The following is a 13,195-nucleotide window of genomic DNA, read 5'->3' as shown; positions in this document are numbered from 1 at the left end:
GAACGCCGCTGGGGCTCTCAGTCACGGAGCCGCCCGGGGTTTGCTCCTCGGGCGCGGCCGCAGGGCTCGGGCAGGCGGGGACAGGTCCGCGGGCAGTCCCGGGCGAGCAGCGCCCCGCCCGGCCCCTCCTCCGCGCCAGCCCCGCCCGCGCTCCGCACCGCTCCGGGCTCCGCACAGCCGATCAGGCGAGCGGCGGGGACACCCCGGCCCGGGGCTCCGCCGCGTCCCGCCCCGGCCCCGCTGCCATAGGCTGCGGTTCGCCCGGCCCCGCGCCCGGGGCCGCCGCCGGAGTGGCGGAGCGCCGCTGTCACTTGGGCCGCGCCGCTGCCCGCGGCGGGGGGCGGAGGCGGGAGCACCGGCCCGGCCCGGCGAGACACGTTCTCCAAGTGCTGCTGCCCGGAGTTTGCTTCCCCTAAGGCGGGGCGGGCGCAGCCGGCGCGGCTGAGGAGGAGAGCGCTGCGCGGAGCCGGCGCGGTGAGTAACTTCCCTGCCCCGCGCGGTACCGGGCGGCTCAGCCCCGCTCAGCCTCCCTCAGCGGCAGCGGCGCCCGGGGTCCCCGCGGGGGCGGTGGCGCCGGGCTGAGCCGCTCTGCGCGGGCAACAAGTACGGGAGTGGGGCCGGGCCCCGGAGCCGCCGTGCGGGGCTGAGGTGGGAGCCTGGGAGCAGCGTCCCCGCCCTGGAGCCCCCGGCTCGGCGGCGGGGCTGAGCTCGGCGGCGCCTGCCCCTGCAGCGCGTCTCTGCGAGGCTGAGCTGCGGGCTCGAGTGCTGGAGACCCGCTCGGGAAGCGCCTGGTTCTGGGTCCCCCGATACACCTATGCCGCTCTCGTGTGGCTTCATTAAAGAAGCTCTTTTCTGGAAAGGAGTCAGATTACTGCGTGCGGGGGAGGCAGAGGAACAGCTGCGAGCGAGCCCCTGCTGCAGGAGCGGGTTTCAGGTTGTGTGTTTTACAGCTGCGCCAGAGGAACTCGGGGCTGGCCGCGAAATGCCGCTGGAGTCCGTGTGGTTGGCAGCTATTTCCAGACGTTCAGTCTAGCCCTCGGAGCTCTGACCCACGCTCCCTGGTTTCTCCCCTCAATTGTTAGCACTGAAAATGTGGTTAGAAAACTTTTAGTCTTTTATACTCCTAACAAGGCGTGCTTTAAAATTATCATTGCTCTTGACGGAATCGTAGTACTTGGCCAACTAACGGAGAAAACCGTTCCTGGAGCTCTGGTAGGGATGATTCTGGTAGTGTCTGGTGACTTTTCTTACCGTGTTCCTAATGCATAGTGCTGATTGCTTACTTCTCTAGAAATCTATTAAGTACTTCCGAGCTTCCTTTAATTCCTCTTTTAATTACGTGATTTAGGGGTTTGGTTTTTGTTTGTGTGCAGAGTAAAAAAATGTCTGTGAGGGATTAGTTTTGGACAACATTTGATAGTCTCTGAAAATAAATGATTTCCAATCATAAATGCTTTCAAATTTCTGTTCAAAATAGGAACTGATCTGAGCTGCACTCTCATTAAATAAACACTTTGAATTCCTGATTTTATTTTTTTATTCCTCTACCCGCTTCTTCTGGCTTTGTAATGCTTTATTCTAAGCTGCAATCCAGCGGCAGATCAAGGAGGCTTAGGAAGAAACATCAGATGGTTTTGGTTAGTGTCCCTACCACTTGGAAAATAAACATGTTAGTACCATATGCTGCTCCAATTTTATTAAAACAAATTTCCTCAAAATGGAAACAAGTTATATCAGTGTGCTTGCTATTACTGTAAGACTTAATAGGAGTCCTTTATAATTACTCTTTTTCCTAAGTATCAGATCACTGAGTAAAAAATCCTCTCCCCTGAACACCGTACACTATAAAGTTACTAACTCCAGAATCAGCAGGCTGCAAAGAATGCTATTGTGCCCGAGTGGATTTTTTTTAAATAAAAAAGGTTGTTATACCATGTTTTAAAGTGTTTGTACTGTTGCAATTCTAAAATATATGGATATTAAAACTCATAATTTTTGCCATGAGTTTTCAGTTCTGAATTTCTGACTCTACTCACCCTTTACTTTGCTTGGTGACTTCAGTGAGAGGGAGCCCAGGGCCTTGGACTCAGGTCTGAGTTTTACAAAGGTAGTATCTTTTCCTAACACTGCACCTGAATTTTCTGTTACTAAAACAACAAAAAATGTGACAGTTTAGGGACAAAACTTTGCAAGAGGAATGTAAGCCGGTGATTGGGTGGAAAAATACTGTTCTCTTGAGACGAGTTAAAAAATAAGCTTACTAAAACCTGTCCTGCCAAAAGCGGTGGCTTTGACATTGCAACATTTGGCATTTGTTTATTGTGCACTCTCACAGAAGCACTGATTACCTCAGTGAAAGTTTCTTTTTTTGTAAGCCTTTACCCATACTCAGCAGTCTCAATCTTGGTATATATTTATGGGCCTGCATTACTAAAAAACAGCAGAAGTTTGTTAGCTACTAGTTAAAACTGTATATCTGAAAATATGCCAAAACATCCCCCTCTTCTTTCATCTCCTTTTCCTGTACTTCTAAAAGATGTTAACATATTTGAAAGCAACTGGGAAGAAGTTATACCAACAATATCAAAGTGAAATGTGTAAAGACATGATGTGTTCTAGATAATTAATATAAATTATTGCCTTGCATCAGCAAAATGTTGCTTGTTTAAAGAGCTACTTGACGTTAACAGCTGTAGCTAATAAGAAAACAACATTCATTTGGTGTTAAAATGCTCCCTGGTGTAAAAGGCACCAGAGGAAGCTGGTTGCCTATTTGAGATGGCAGTGGCTTGTCTCTGATATTTGAAAATTCTTTGTTGATTTTGTTGGCAAAAGCATTTCTAATGTGACACCATTGAATTGCGTGCTGTTTAATTGCTTTATTAGGTCAGTGGAGTTTGTCCTTTAGAAATTGTAGTGCCTTTTGAAGATGAAAATGCTTTTAAATATTAGTATTAAGTTATATAATTGATAGGTCAAGGTTTCTATGGAGCAATAAAAATTAATAATATTGCGGAGTGTTCTTTTTGTGGGTTTTTTGGTTCTAATTCTGCAGGTATTTGTTCTTGCATATGCTTCATTTTAAACATCCAGGTATTTCTTTTGGAATGACAGGGTCTGCTCTTAGACTTAATGATAAGCCTACATGTAAATGCTTTAGAGGTTGGGATTTATGTTTGCAAAATTCATGGGCTGAACCTGTCATGTGTTTTCACACTGACTGCTCTGTATTCTGCCTGAGATAGTGTAGGTGGCTGATGGGACTGCTCTGCACCTTGGCACGTGTGGAGATGCCCCCAGCCCCGCTGTTGTGTCACAGGGGGTATTGGCGCTGTACCCGAGCTGGCTTCATCCTTCCAATGTGCTCTGCAGTACTACAGGCGTGTCTTTTGTTTCTGAAGCACTTTGGTGGTACCAGAGATGTCAGTCCTTTATGTTCTCATAGATAGTTATTTCAGCTGATGTCAGTTTAGCAAGTAATTTGCAGGCTGGAACCGGAGTGGAATCTCTTGCGGAGTCTCTCCTGCTGAGCTGTGTGTTAGGTGGTGAACACAAAAGCCAAAGTGTGCAGCTGTTTGATATAAAGTCAGATAACTTGTGAGCATACAAGATTTCAAATTGGTTTGCATTTTTTCCATTCAAATAGTGGGAACTATTTTTGACATGGAAACTTGGGGTAACATAGCTCAGTATTTGCAGTCTCATTTTTGTTTCAAGTAAGCAAATTGATATTGCTCTGGAGTTGTGGCATGTTGTTAAGAATGTCAAGAATTTTCTCTCTGTCATCACAATAAACCAGATTAAATAGGGTAGGAAAGAAATAATTAAGTTATAAATGAGTCAGATCAATGTTATATGGAAGGTAATTTTACCCAGGAAGAGTTGGTTCACTTTGGGATGGAATGATAGATGTTCTATTTTGCCTGGCTGTTTTTCCTTTGTTCTGCAGAGAGGAATCATTGTGTCATCACAGAATGGTTTGGGTAGAAAGGGACCTTATGGATCATCTAGTTTCAGTCCCCCTAGGAAGGAACACCTGCCACTAGACCAGGTTGTTCAAAGCCTCATTTTGGAGGAGGTGATCTTTGAATATTAACCAGCTTTTTTGGGCTCCTCTTCTCTTGGAGGACATTATCCCATGGTGCTCAACCAAGTAGATCTCTGGAGAGGCCAGTCTGCTCTCCTGAAGCCAGGGGTGCTGAGCCTGCTGTGCTTGCTGCCTAAAGGTCCTCAAACTCCACCATTCCAAGGCTACTGCAGCCAAGGCTCCCCCCTAGCTTCACCTTCTGTACCCAGACCCTCTTTGTTGGTGAGAACACGATTCAGCATAGCACCTCTTCTTGTTGGCTCTTCTGTCATTTGAAAGAGGAACTGTTTTTGTATTTAATTTGAGAGATTTGACATATTTAACCACTGTTTGATAGACATGCTGAATTTTTCAGAAGAACCCTTGTTTGTAGAACAAAATGCAATTTGCTCAAGTAGTATATCCAATATATGAACTAATCCAGTTTTAAAATGTTGTAAATGGTAGTAACGAGTAGTTCTAGATAATGAAACAGAAGGAACTATGACTTATTCATCCTTTTTCTAGCAATAGAACACAATGAAAAGTGATCCAGGTTAATGGAGAACCCGTAAGTGCCTGGGCAAAGGGAGGCACCCAGTAGTTGCAGAAAGGCAAACCAGGACTTCTGGATTGTGTTGCCTGGAGTGGTGTAGTGCTGTCAGATATTATTCTGCACAGTGGGGAAAAATGAGCTACATGCTTCCTGCTTCTGCTTTGTACATTCCTTGCAGTGGGAGTGATTTTGAAGTGTGATACAGGCTGTGTTCCCTAGCCCCTGAGATCAAACTACCACTGCGTGTTCCCATGACCTTCTCCAAAGAGGTTGCACAAGCCCAGTAACATGTCAGGATGCCTGTGTTGTACATTCCCAGGCGCTGGCTCTTTAGAAGACAATTGGGAGTAAGCACAGTTTATTATTGGGTTCAAGTCAATGCTCTTAAATGCTGACGTTTTTATTGACACTTGCAGTTGTACTTGTTGTGTAGCTTTTTGTTATGTTCTTCACATGCAATTTTTACTTGCATCTGAGCTCTCTGCCACAGACAACCCTCTCTTACTGCAGTATTATGGTCAAAAACTGTGACCTCAAAAGACCAAAGAATACTGGCGATGGAGGATTGTAAGTTCTTACCTTCCTGTGGCCTTCTTTGTTCTTCAGATTGGTGCTAATCGTTGTATCAGAGTTCATGGATAGGGAGAAGAAAGTTGGTGCGGCAAAGGTTTTTTGGCACAACAGAAGAAAATTGAAATTCAACCAAAGTGGATGGAGGCTGACTTGTGTACCAAAACTAGTTTGTGGAAAGTGATTATCTGTGATCGCTGTCTTGTGCTAGGACAAGCGGTTGTGTTTTGCCAACAAGCATGTTATGTTTGCTCTGAAAGGCTTTGAAAGGACCAACCCAGGAGGCTTTTATACAAAGCAACATTTCAGAATCCAGGTGTTGTGATTTTTCTGGACATTGAGTTTTGGTTGGCATTCCTGAATGAGGTTTTAATTTTAACAAGCAAACAAAAAAAAAGCTTGGCTGGTGTCAGTGCGCCACCTTTGTTGGTGTATTTCATTTTGTCATGAAGTAAAAGTGCTTTTGTCTACATACCTCGTAGTCCCCAGATGAAATGAGCTGTGGCAGTAGAATGGAGCCTCTGCTGGGGATTTCTGTGACTATGGCCATGTCATCCAAATAATTCCTCTAATTGACCAGCAAAACCAAAATGCCAAGAAGAAAGCCGATAATCCTTACAAGGCTCTTAAGCTGACCACATCCTGACTTCAACACAGCTGGTTCTTCCACTGCCATCAGTAACAGGCTGCACAGAACAGCACGTTCGAAGTCCATCTTAGGGCCAAGTAGCATCCATCTAGAGCAAGTCACATTTCAAGGAGCCTGCTGGAGACATTAATGTCTGGATGTGCCTCATAGATAGTGCACTGAATATCTGTGATAGATTAAATACTTAAGTATGCATCTTATTAAGTTGCCTCTACATGTTTGGATGTTAAAAGTTACAGAAAATGCCCAAACCAATTACTACTATCGCCCTTTCATGCAAAGGAGGATTCCTTATTGTTACTTCCAAGTTCATGCATTTATTTACCAATGGCCCACCCTTCTTTGTCTTCTTCCCTCTTCTTACTGGATCTGTTGCCCTGGCCCATGTAATTTTCTCTTGCGTTGCTTTCTTTAAATCGAGTTGTTTAACGCTTGTTTATAACCAGAATGAATTAACCGTAAGTGAAAGCTGGTCGATGCATCACAAGACCACATAGATCCTGATGTGTTGTGTAAGCATTCTGATCATGTTGGAGAGTTTGCCATGATCCCTGTCCTGATCGAACAGCTCTGAGTACCCTTGGCACAGTTGCGTGTGCACCACAGCTCTCCCTGGTGCTGGGGGCGGCCCCAACTCTGAACTGAAGTAACTTGTTTTTTAAACTTCTTGGAAAACATTTTCAGTCAAGCTTCTTCCGGAGCAGGTTGATGAGGGTTTCCTTCTGTCTGGCCTCTTTTTCCTGTTTTTATGTCTTGTTTGTTCTAGAGCAGTTTTCTCAGCCTTTTATTGTTATTGACAGAAGGTAATGAGGGCTCACCCAGTTCCTGCCTTTATGTTAATTAAAAATTAGTACCAGTCAATTCCTGGTCTATTTTTACAATTAGTCCATTGCTAAAGTGTCATTTCTGATTCAAATAAAGATTCAAGGTTTAAAATTCACAGGGTTTCCTGCCTAGTATTAAACCAGTTTTTAATGCCTTCAGATTTTGGGTTTGCTTCTTAGCTATTTTAATCCCTTTTAGATCTTAAAGGTAAGGCTAGACTCATTCAGATTTGATTAGGCTAAAAATACTTGTGGATCTGTCATGCATTTCATGCAAATATCTTAAAACTGTGTGTAAGTTTGGTCTGTACATACGCACAAGAAAGCTTCATAAGAATTCACTGACAGCTCCCAAATGTTTTTTGTTTTTTTTTGAAATCACCAATAAAAAGGGTATGTTTCTACTTTGTCTGGCAAAGTAACTACTCTTCATTCCTGTTATCAGGGGGTTTGCTCAGCATGTCTGTTCAGCACTGATACTTTTATATTCTGTAGCTGGAAGGGACATGAACTGAATTGGACTTCACCACATGCACAGTGGCAAATATACCTGTCGTGGTGTATTTATGCCGTGTTGGAATGATCCTGCATAAATAATCTATAAGGATTTATTTGTGAGGAGGGGTTTTTTCTCACTTTAAAATTCATTTTGGCTGTAGCTGCTGACTTTCTATTGAATGCGGCTCTGCTGCTTTTTTGCAGGGAAAATAACTTTGTGGTGAAGCAAAAGTGAAGGTGATTCAGTGGTGGTAAAAAGGAGAATCAGCAGCACAGCTTGTCTGAGCACTTGACCTGAGCTGTCTTGCCGTGTAAGCAGAAAAAGAGAATCTGTGGGAAAATTAACACTAAAGTGAGTGGTAACACAAGATTTTGGGTTAGTGGAGTGTGAAATGAAAACTGTTAACAGTCCTTTCTTCTGTGGTAAGGGATGTGTGCCATTGACCAGAGAAACGCTGTAGAAGTGTAATGCTTTGCTAACTCATATTTTGAAAAGTTTGGAAAGCTTTGATGTTCTGAAACGTTGTGCTGTTATGAAGTTGAAGATACTTGACTAGGAAATTTTGGGTACAGCTTGACTTGCTGCCTTCTACAAACAATCACCTGTGAGTTTCACAACAGGTGAAGCCTTTAAGTAAGCCTCAAGTTCAGTGAAGGCAACTTATTTCACACAGTAATGTCAACATTGTGCTGAGATTTTTATTTTTGCCTCAGATTGTCAAAGAGGAGAGAGTTACATTTTAGCTGATACTGACTTTGAGGATAAAGAGCATGGTTTGTTCTAGAGTGTTCCTATAGGCAAGTTTAAAAACCTGCTAAACAAGTTAAGTTGATATGCAGGAGAGAAGGGACTTCACTACAATGCACCCATGTGTGTTAGGAGCAATTGCTATCCTGTATATATAATTTTTCAGGTGATGGAGGAGCGATTGCTATCCTGTATATATAATTTTTCAGGTGATGTATCACATGTTGAGTCCTATTTTGCCATCCCTGTAGCTTGACCGTACAATTGAATCCATAGTGGTGACTCCATAGGGTTCTTTATGGGTATGAGAGTCCTTTTGCCTGCTTCTGCTCCCAAGGAAGTCACTGAATTCAGCACAGTTTTGATGATATGGTTACAACAGAGCATCCCTGATGGGCTTTCTTTGCTAAGGTTCAATTGCTGCTTGTACAGATCTGGTTAACATTCTGCTTGTCATTGAACTTTACGTGCATGTGTATATATATATATATATATATATATAAATAATTTCTGTATGTGAAGAAGTAAAACAGCATAAAAAGGGAAAAAACAAACCCTTCCCTTCCCTTCCCTTCCCTTCCCTTCCCTTCCCTTCCCTTCCCTTCCCTTCCCTTCCCTTCCCTTCCCTTCCCTTCCCTTCCTTCTTAGAAACCCTGCCAGATTTAGCTCTGACATTAAGTATTTTTTTGAGGAATGGAAAATACAATTTGATGCATGCATAGCCATGACTTTAGTGAAAGACCTTATATGAATATGTGCTAGGATGTTTTTACCAATTTAATTATTGTTCAGTTCTGTAGTTTTTACTTTTTAGTTGTGAAGTAAATAGTCTTCTGATGCTGTCAGCAGTTACAGCAGTGAGGAGCTTCAGTCATGCACTGTTCAACTAGAAGAGCAGTACTGTTAATTGTCAACACTGATCATAGAAAATGTCAGGAACAGTTTATGGGTTTCATTGTTGGGATTTTCACATAAATTGCCACACCAAAACTTCAGAACACAGTAAATGGGTGATGGAAAAAGAGTAGCCTTTTTAAGATAAAAGTAGTTATTTTCCTAATTTTCCAGCTGATGAGTAAACATGAAAGACATCAAATTGCTTTTGCTATCATGATATATTTTTCTTAGTCCACAGGTTGTTCTGTCCTTTTTTAATATTAAACTTAGTTTTTTGACATAAAATTATCCTGCTTCTCGACTTTGAAATAAATTAAAGCAATTAATAAGTGAAATAATCAAGCATTTAATCAGAGTTAAAACTGTATGTAAACATATTTACGTATTTATCTATAAAATTGCATTTAAATATAGTGATAACAGTCTTTATTAGAAGAAGTACTCTGATTTAACACAAATTGACAAGGATTAGGATTTAATAATGAGTTAATTACTGTCCCCTGTTTGAGGGGGAAGATATTTTCCTCAAAGATTTTGCTTTTAGTACTACCATCTTTTTCCCCAGATGTTCTCGAATACATTCTGCATTGTTTTAAAACAACGCTAATCTTTAATACGATTATCTCTAAATTTCCTTTGTTTACTGAGGGATTTTTTCAGATTATCAAATCATTTTATATACAAATCCTCCTTTCCTTGGTGCATACTGTAACTCTCCGTTGCATGCCCAAGGCAGTGCCCCAAATGAAACCAACTGACATCAATTATTGATGATTACTCTGCCCGCTGGGAAGCAAAATCAAGTTCCAATCTCAATTCAGGTTTTGTTTCAAGCACAGGGTAATGAGAGCAGGTGCAGGGAGACGCTGGAGTGTGTGCATTGATTTGCAGTGTAAGCATAGGCAGGTGATTTGTGAGTACATGGAATTGAGAAGAGCAAATGGTTACAGCCAGAGTTGTCATTGCTTCTGAAGAACTTGGGTGGTGTGTTTTCCTGGTACCAACACACCAGAATGAGAGGAACCTTTTTTGTCCTTATCATGGTGGTAATGTTGCATTACACTGGGGCATGTGATAGCACTTAACAGGAGGAGAGAGCCCCTCTGTCCCTCTTTGTCCCGCCTAAATATGGCCTGATTTGATTTGCTCTGACTCCATCAGGCTTCACAAGCTGAAACTGTACTCCCTATTTCTCATGCACCAATAACTGTCTTTCAGTGGGGTTTCCTAAGTGTGAAATCAAGTAACTTAACAGTGGAAGTATGCTAAAGCATCCTTTATGCCACTCCCTTTTGTGTCTGTCCTTTGTGTGGGATTGAGTTGCGGAGGGAAAAAAGCTTCAGAACAGAAACTAGTAACTGAATTACAACATAGGTTCAGGAGAAGTGAGGGAAAATTGAAAGGCAGTGGGTAAGCTAAAGCATGAGACTTCTTAGTTTTGTAAATTACCTCCATGTAATTGTAGGCATCGTTGACATGTAATTTTTGACATCGTCTTTTTAATGCAACAGTTGCAGCAACTACATCATTACTAAAATCCTTATTGCTTGTGAGGTTTAGAAGGAGCTGGAAATACTGCCTGAGCTACAAGACAGCTTAGAGACAGCTGAAAACTGTATTATCCTTTAGGGGAAAATAAGTCTGCTTGATTTGTTTCTGGAGGACAAAGTAATTAATGAGTGAGGATTTGGGTCCAGCCAGATTTCCCCCACTGCAACTTCTTTCCAATGCTGGCAGCCCCTTACGGCTGCCTGGGTTCCCCGTAAAGCACTTGCATGTTCACTCCTGCATGTTGTTTTGGTGCACTGTTTTCAGGCTTTCAGAACAACAGACAAAAGAAGGGAAATACACATTGATTTCAAAACCCAGTGTGGATTTCTTGGGCCAGAGCAAACTGTGCAGAAACATAAGCATTTTTCATGTTTGAGGTTGTGAGAATCTGTTGTAGGAATTGTCAGATATCAAGACAAGAGTCTGATATTTCCCCATCAGGACTGCCCCTCCATTTTCTGGATTCTGGAGTTCCAACTCCAAATGTTAGGCAGGAGTAAGAAGTAAGGGAAAGACGATGCATCTTCAAAGGACAAAGCAGTGCAGCGAGATCTTCCCTTGTTGGCAAAAGCCTGAGTAAGCAGGTGGGGCTGGCAGCATGCCCTGAAGGTTAATGCAGTCGGTCACCAAGCTGGAGGGGAAGGTGAAGCCCTCACTTCTGCCCAGCTTCTCAAGAAAGGTCCTCTGAGCAGGCTTCTGGTTGCTGCCTCTCATTTCACCTTGGTGCTGGGAGAAAGAAATGGTAGCTAGGACTGAGACAGTGCAAGGCTAAAAAAAGCCCACCCAAAAATCAATGTATATAGTATTGATGGCATTTAGAACCCTGTTGGTTTCTTTCTTTGGTGAGCTCCAAGCAGCAGCAGGGCCAGTGTTTCCTTTCTTCTGCAGCTGAGCTGCCCCAGTGGGCTCAGAGGCTGCTGTCTGCCCACCCAGCCACCCCAGCTGCGTGTTGTGCTGGCTGGGGTTTTATGGTGCCCCTGAGGCTATTCCTGGATGCCAAGTCTGTATTAGAGAAATATATTTTAGTGCTAATGTAGGAACAGTCTAGCTGAGTACAGACAGCAGTATTGTTAATTTTCCAGGCTGTTGCTATCTTACTCTCAGCCGTCCCTAGACATCCTCACCATTTTATGTTTCCTCTCTAATGGCATGAGCCAGGATGTCATAATATTCAAAATCAAATGTACCAGAAAATATAATAAATTAGAGTTGGGCTAGCAGAGTAATTGAAGAATAAACTGAATTTAAACCGAACAGGATTGTGTTATGAACTGATTACTATTCACAAAATGCACCAGAGGAGTGTGACTTCATGTAGATTTACTATTGATGGCAGCATTTCCTAGATGGCTATTGGCAATAAAGAAATGAAAACGGTGTGAACTTTTGGGTTAGTACCAGAACATAATAATGCAGTAAAGGAAAAGTACTGTTCTCGTTACACTGCAAAGTAATTCTGAAAGAAAAATTTTCCTGTCTTTTATTTATTTATTTAAGATGTTTACATGTATTTAGAAATCCTTGCGTTTATAAAAAGGGAATACAGGCCTTGGCATGGAAATAACTGAATTTTCCCCCCTACTCTTAATGTAATTCTTCTGTAAGAAACTACTTAGGAAATGTAGCAGTAGAGTGGATTCCACTCAATTCCGAAAATTGAGTTTAAGGACATTTGATGTCCTTAAGGAATTTTAAAGTTGTTTGCCCAGACAGTTTTACAGCAGATAGTCAGTGTATTTTTCTTTGAGTAGAATTTTCTATTTTCTGTTTTGCTAAAACCAGGTAATGCACATACGTAAGACATTTTAAAAATAACCCTTCAGCAGTGATGCTAGTAGAGGTGTAGGGAGATGGCATAAGATCTGGATTTGTGAGCTACAAGTTACCTGAGCTGAGCCCTGTGTTCTTCTGTCCTCTTGAAATGTGAAATGAAATAGAGCTAGTGAAAGGCACCCTGAGGGTTGCTTGTACAGCCAGAAGCCATGGGAAAGCCTGTGCACGTGCAAGCAGTCAGCAGCAGGTACTTGCTAAAACATAGGAAGTGCTGTCTGAGCTGCTGGCTTGAGGAACCTGCGTGGGTTGTGTGAGAGCCAGCCCTGTGCTGAGCAGGCCTGTTGATGTTGAGGTAGTCAAACTGCTGGTATGCAGAGAAAGTGAAAATCCATGCTGGACAATACTTTATTTTCTATTCTTGTTTTGAGAATGCAAAAGAAATTTTGGAAGGATGAGATTTTGGGGGGGCAATGATCCAAGCTCAAGGCAAGGCTTACCTGCTTTGAAAATTATGTGCTGTGGTGGAATACCAGCAAATGGAAGGGTTGTTCAGTGCTAGAAATTGAACAAGCCTTTGGTGGCAGTGGGGACAGATGGGAAAAAAGCAATGTTACTGCACCAAAATAATTAATTTTGTAATCATAAACAATATGATTTGTTTAATTGAGCTCTTTTAAGTTGAAAGGTTTAAGTTGTGTTTAAATGTGAAATGGTATTGTTTATTTTCATTACTTTTGTAAAATTTAAATAAGGTTCTCTGCCAGGAATGGTAATGAAATCCATTTGATTTTTAAACTAATACTACAGAATGGTAAAAAAAAAAGCAGCTCTTGTGAGTTAAATACTTGAATATATACAGTAAGGTTTAGCATTATTAAAGTAATTCAAAATGCTGTTAAATCCCTTGATTTAAATTACTTCACTGTGCCATGACCTGATGGAATTAGAAATTAATCTAGAAGATGCAATTAATAGACTACTTATATCTCTCTTGTAATACTTAAAATTAATTATTTTTCTGTGTGTATTTTGATCACTTAACTTATTTCCTTGCATCCATCCC

The 13,195-nt window shown here is 42.2% G+C and overlaps 1 protein-coding gene across 1 annotated transcript in view; it reads left to right on the top strand.

The window, feature by feature from the left end:
* Nucleotides 1-233: 233 nt before the first annotated feature.
* LNX2 (ligand of numb-protein X 2) overlaps nt 234-13,195 on the top strand; it is a 59,676-nt gene continuing 46,714 nt past the window's right edge. Inside the window, exon 1 of the mRNA XM_038131633.1 lies at nt 234-474. The gene's annotated coding sequence lies outside the window, so the exon portion shown is untranslated. The remainder of the gene's footprint in view (nt 475-13,195) is intronic.

The sequence above is a fragment of the Motacilla alba genome, chromosome 1 (assembly GCF_015832195.1).
Source record: "Motacilla alba alba isolate MOTALB_02 chromosome 1, Motacilla_alba_V1.0_pri, whole genome shotgun sequence".
Lineage (NCBI taxonomy): Eukaryota > Metazoa > Chordata > Aves > Passeriformes > Motacillidae > Motacilla > Motacilla alba.
This window is presented reverse-complemented; position numbering and strand designations above follow the sequence as displayed.